The sequence below is a fragment of the Poecilia mexicana genome, unplaced genomic scaffold (genome assembly GCF_051168715.1).
Source record: "Poecilia mexicana isolate PSO_F unplaced genomic scaffold, ASM5116871v1 scaffold_14, whole genome shotgun sequence".
Classification (NCBI taxonomy): domain Eukaryota; kingdom Metazoa; phylum Chordata; class Actinopteri; order Cyprinodontiformes; family Poeciliidae; genus Poecilia; species Poecilia mexicana.
In genome coordinates, this window is record NW_028263383.1 from 24,836,068 (window position 1) to 24,842,863 (window position 6,796).

Here is a 6,796-nt window from a genome sequence, read left to right on the forward strand (position 1 = left end):
ACCAGGGGAAGCTGAAACTTCACGCCGCTAAGAAGGGACGAGATCCATCTGCCCCAACCCTGGTACCTGATTCTAGCAACCCCTCTGCCTCCACCCAACGATCTCTACTTTAATGCAGCGGACTTGGAGAAAAGACAAAGGTCATTGAATGACGAAGATTTTGTGCGTTGAAAGGACACAGGATAGGAATAGGAATGACGATAGTGGTGATTGATTTTAATTTGATTATATTGTATTCCTATAAGTTGTATTATCTTAAAGTAACCCTGCTTGTCATTTACCCCTGCTAAAGCTTGCTTAATAAATTACATATTAAAACTTCTAATGAAATTTGTGGACAGTGAGATTAATTGAGTCGTTACGATCATTGTAGATTCTCCTGATTATAGTGAAATTAGCATACATGATTCTAGAAATGTGGTGGCTTCGTACTTTCCTTTGGTGAGTGTTAAAATAATGCCCCTGGGACTTAAGTCTAAGTCACTAAATCTAATCTAGCCGTTAACAAGTGCTGTTATTTTTAGGGAAAGAGCTACCGTTAACAGGAGTGGTTGTAGAAGCTATGCAGCTGTGAGGGCTACTCAGCTGACTGTCTCTCAACTGAAAAGGGGCATAACTCCTGGATTGTAGGTAGTTAGAGCTAGATGAGTCTTTTCCGCCACCAGCCCGAATAGATTATCTCTCATAAATCGATTCTAGGTTAAGACCTGGGTTTTGGGGATTTTCCGGACCTGTTAGATAGAGAACTGGTCAGTAGTCAGTTCAGGGAGTGGCGAGATGTAGGTGGGGCTGACTATTGCGTAATAACGAACAGGTTAAATGAGGATTTAGAAATAAAAATACAAAGATGATAGTTGTATTTACTGGGAGAAAGACTATGACTAGTTATCAGGACAGAATGAGACCTGTAAAACTGTTGGGTCCATACAATCCTGAGGAGAGAACCGGTCATCTGCTCCAACAATTTATTACCCTTTAGGAACTATGTCTGGACACAAGGAGCAGGAACATCACAACATCCTTATATCAGTGATTTAAAACTATTTTTATTTTTTGATACCATACGGCAGGCTGCAAAGTTGTGCGTGAATGTAAAAGTAAATTATTTTCTTCACTGATAGAAAAGTGTAATGTGTTTATTATGAGTAGGATTAACTGAGCTGAAGGAAAACAAAGGAGAAATAAATATTCATTGATACAGAACTGAATCAGCAATTATGAACTTATGAAACTATTGAAACCTTCAAGAATCTTATGTTGTGTACGACATAAGATTCTTTATTTGACTGTTATCTCTAAAATACATTACTTTTTATGTTGAACACCAGACATCTCACCTCTTCCCCACAGTTTTTAACTTAGTTCCACTACTGCAGTGGATTTTATAGTCAATGTTTAAAGCAGCACTGAGTCTGAAGCGATGGAGGAAATTTACGTCAATATGGAATCTGTTGGACAAACTGCATCTAATCACACAGGTAAGAATAAAGTTACAGATAAATCTAGTATGTATTGGATTACATTTTGCTAAGATTCAGGTTTTTGTTAAGGTTCGAACAGCTCCAAAGAGAGGCTCTGCCTCTGTGTGGCTTTGGGAATCCTGAATGTTTTACTTTTGGCTGAACTCATCGCCATCAGTGTACACAGTAAGTCTTGTTCTAGTCATCTTAAAGATGAGTAAATTTTATGTTTCTGTAATAAAAAATGTCATCGGCTCTTCTGAAATCAAACTGACCAAATAGCAACGGTTTGGAAAGCATAATGGACGCATTTGCAGCCATTTAGGTTAGCCTGTCTTTAATATCTTCTCTTTTTCACACTATCTACCCAACGATTTATTGTTTAGTGTTACCTCAGTTTAAATTCTACAACCATAACCAAAATCATAAAACAATTTTATAAGTCTTAAGTGAAAATACGATGCGACTTCTATTTTTGCAAACGTGCTTGTTGATTTTTTTTTTTCAGCTCATGACATGACAGCTGATTTTTCTGACATTAGTAACTTTCTGACTGAGCAGAACAGCGACAGCAAGTTTCCGTCCACGAACGCTAACTTCACTGAAATGACTCCAGGAGAGGAAGAGACTTTAAGGTGTGTCAAAACTGAAAAAATTTGGATCTCATTAACATGTCTAAAACCTTTTTCCCTCTGAATTGTAGAGTATAACTAATAACTTTCCTTTTGTGGCTAAATGAATATAATGTAAATGAACAACTTTTATACTGTATCATTTGTGTGCTCTAAAAACAACAATGTAAAATAAGCAAAACTTTGTTTTTTTTTCTTACAGAACGAACAAACATCAGTTGTTCCTGTTAATTCAGGGGCTGCAGAAGAAGAAGAAAGGAGCAGATTGTTGAAAAAATAAAATTAAAATAAGCTAGTTTTAAAACTTAACATGTCTTTATTCAAATACCCCAATTGTGGTTTTAAAATGAGTAACGTATTCTGGCCTATTGACCTTTATGCTACCTGTAGTTACAGCAGATGGTTTGCTAGGATCATTTGAACTGCCTTTTGTCTGTGGGAAAACAATACAGTAGAAGTTGTAGCTTTTCACACTCATCTGTGTAAAACCGTAAACACGGCAGGGGTTCCTGGCTTCAGATAAAGGGTCAGAGATAGCTCCTGGTTGGATGAGCAAAGATACGCTTTATTTGAATAAATTAAAGAAAAGAAGATAAAACTTTCCACATAGAGCAGAGGTTCCCAAACTGTGGGGCGCGCCCCCTAGGGGGGGCGCCGTGTCATTGCAGGGGGGGGCGCGGGGAAGCCGTCTGGATGAAAAAAAAAAACAAAACATGAACACTGTATGCGCTGGGTTTTTACCTTAGAATGGCCAACTCTCTGTTATTCCTATGTCAATTTGATACAGTAGAGGCTTCCACACTTCCCATATTTGTGTCCTCTGTTACTTTTATCAGCAGTTAAAACTGTTTAATCCGTTGTTAACATGTTGTAACCTGTTTTTCCGAGCCGCCTTTAAACGCAATATGAGCGCTATGACGCTCGCGCTGGGTTTACACAGCTGTGAAGGAGACCTGCTGCTGCTGTGCGGAGCTACGTAGGTTTGTGTTAGAATCACGGCAGTAAACCAGCAAAAACGCAAAGAACTTTTCACAGTTTTTCCCTCCAAACTAACCGATTGAGTTGAGTAAAGCTGTTGGATGCAGGTAATGTTAGCTAAAAGATGACTAGCTAATATCAATACAGAACCTTAACCTTGTCGGCTACCGATGTTGGTGTCTATTTTCAGCTACGTACATTCATTTTGCCCCGAAAAAAGTCGATGCCCCCCCCCCCGCGGCACACACGTCGTTTCAACAAGACAGCCATTTGTAATCTATTGGGGGGGCGCAGAATATGTTTGGAAACCCAGCAGGGCCGAGCGCAAATCGTGACACCGCACCTACTAATGGCACTTCCGGTGGCAGGTATGACACCTGCCACAAGTGCCACTGCTTTCGGGACTAGCTGCCAGAGTTGCCACTGCGTTCGGCTGACTTCGGCTGACCTCGGCACCTCGTACTGGCACTTCCGCTGACACCTGCCACAAGTGCCACTGCTTTCGGGACTAGCTGCCAGTGCTGCCACTGCGTTCGGCTGACTTCGGCTGACCTCGGCACCTCGTACTGGCACTTCCTCTGACACCTGCCATTAGTGCCACTGCTTTCGGGACTAGCTGCCAGAGTTGCCACTGTGTTCGGCTGACCTCGGCACCTCTTACTGGCACTTCCGCTGACACCTGCCACAAGTGCCACTGCTTTCGGGACTAGCTGCCAGTGCTGCCACTGCGTTCGGCTGACTTCGGCTGACCTCGGCACCTCGTACTGGCACTTCCTCTGACACCTGCCATTAGTGCCACTGCTTTCGGGACTAGCTGCCAGAGTTGCCACTGTGTTCGGCTGACCTCGGCACCTCTTACTGGCACTTCCGCTGACACCTGCCACAAGTGCCACTGCTTTCGGGACTAGCTGCCAGTGCTGCCACTGCGTTCGGCTGACTTCGGCTGACCTCGGCACCTCGTACTGGCACTTCCTCTGACACTTGCCATTAGTGCCACTGTTTTCGGGTCTAGCTGTCAGTGTTGCCACTGACTTAGGCAAATGGACTACATATCCCATGATGCTTTATTACTAGTAGAAGAAGAACTTAAAGACAGACGAAGAAGACAGAATTTAATAAGAGTTTTTTTTCGCAGAAATACTTATGTTAGCTGAATTCCTACTCGTTTTGTATATCATGTATGATTCGTTCATCCTATTTATTCACTAAAGTTCATCTGAATAATCCAGCCGACTCCTTTCGTCTTTGAATTAATCAAATACACAGCAGGTATCAGGGATGCCATTGGTTTCGGCACCTTTATAACAACTGAGTCTGGCTTCCACTAGAGCTGCCGTTTGGTGTCCAGGATGGTTCAGAGCTGTCACAACTGGTGCCGATGTTTTGGGGGATGGCGATGACAGTTTTTTGAAAACGTGTTACTTATAATGCGTGTTTATAAAAAAAAAAAATTCAATGGTAATTGGTTATTTATCCATTTAACACTTTGAATATTTTTGACTGAGTTTAATTCAAGCAAGATGGCCAATTGAATATACTATAAAGTGTCACTATTACAGTGGAACCTGTCACTATGTTCAAGGACAAATCTGGTTAATCACACATCACTGATAGTTAATAGGACTTTTTACTTAATCAAAATGACATTCAACCCTTGCCTATGTTTATATCGCAGAACAGTGGCTGACATGGTGCAACAGGAAGCCAAATGTTGCAACTGGATAATAGTAATAATAATCAGACTCTGTAAGCTATGCTAATTAACGCATATTGTAGAAATTAATAAAGTTTGAAAAATAAATTTAAGCTTAATGATCATAATTTCTCATGGAGGAATAATAAGTTATTTGATCCTGATGTAGTAAATTCACACATTGACTAAACATGAATTTTACAGCAGACTTCAAATTGCTGTTTAAAGTATTTACATACAATGGCTAATAAATATTGACAAATCAATTACTATGCATATACTTTGTGACATAAACTTGAAAAAATGTTGAAACATATCTGCCAAATAAAATAATATGCAAGCAGCACAATTTTCTTTGAAAAAAGCATTTTCATCTTAAGTATAACCCAAAGTAATTATTTCCAAAAATATGTAACAATCTTGTTCTTAATGCTGCTTAGGATTCACACATTGTCAAATTTTTTGAGGTGTAAATACTTTGTGTTTTGACTTATCAATATTCAATATTGGTGTAAAAAAATTTGAAGGTGGTTTAACTTGAAAGTGAAAGTCCTCCTGCTGCCTTGAAAATGCTATTGAAATGCATTTTGTAGCTCAGATTTTAGTCATTTTCTCATCTTTGAATAAGAAAACTTTGAAGACAATGAACAGAACCAGAAACAAACACAGAGAAGCAACTTTCTTTTATGCCACACAAATCTGTAATAAACTTGACAAAAGTGGGGATTAAATTTAATAAATAAAAACAAGTAATAACTATTTAAAACTGGTTAACAGGCATTTTTGGAAAATTATGATAACATGTTTTTTTTTTTAAATTGCATTATCTTAACAAAAAACAATGAAAGTTATAGTGGCTGCCTGGTCTATTAGATAATAGACCAGGCAGCCACTATAACTTATGACATCCTGTGCACTGTCATGGAACCATGCTGAACATAATGTCACTCTGGAATTGTCAATATCTCATGTTGCCACTGTCACAAATATTAACTAATAAGTCAATATTAGTGAACTTACCCGGTTTAATAATCAATAGCATTATATTAAGGTCCCTGTATGAAAATAATTATAATCCGGAACTGACAGGAGCTTGTCAGCACTGACATAACATGGCAACCGAGTGTCAGTTGTAGTGGTAGGTACCTAGTGGTAGCTATTATCAGCTGTTGCAGAAGAGGTCCCATCTGACAGTGGAGGAGTTGTCTTTCTCTGTTTAAGTCTGAACACCGGCTGTATATTTAAATATGTATGAGAATTATGTTGTAATTAAGATATATTTTATTTCTATTTGTTTGATCTAAAGTTATTCATATGCTACATTCTGTCTGAAACAGATAGAGAATGAGGTTAGCAGCCTGTGGCACCCATGGCCACCTTACTTGTGTCACCTTACCCAGTGGTAAGGTGGCACAAGTGGCACCTTACCCAGAAGCCCGTGGCACAAGTGACAGCTTATGGCAACTGTCAACATGTTTTCACTGAGGCTGTTTATTGGAAACTGAAATTTGAGACTGTATAAAAAATAGACCAGGGCATATTTGCTTTTTTTAAGGGAACAGAATACTTAAGAGGAAATGCAATACTTTGTGCCAGATCCACCATTATTTTCATTAATTATAAATTCATTCATATTAAATCTGACACAGAAGCTGTCACCAAAGAATATTCTATTTCTATTCTATTGTTTTCCCCACTAAGCATATTTAAATATGCTGAAGTATGTATAATACAATTCAAAATACTTTAAAAATACAACTGTTTATAAATATGGTTGCATGTATAAGGTTTCCAGTAACAAAACAGCGTGTTATGAAAGATTAAATGTTCAAATACGTCATTGTGCCTGTTAAACATATAACGCTGAGTGGAGCGGTCGAATGCTATAAGATGGCCGCCCTAAATCTCGTCAGCAAAAATAGGCGAGAGCGGTCCGTGAGGCGTGGGAGGTGCCAGTATGAGGTCGTGGCAACCCTTGGAAGGTGCCGAAGTCAGCCGAACGCAGTGGCAACACTGACAGCTAGACCCGAAAA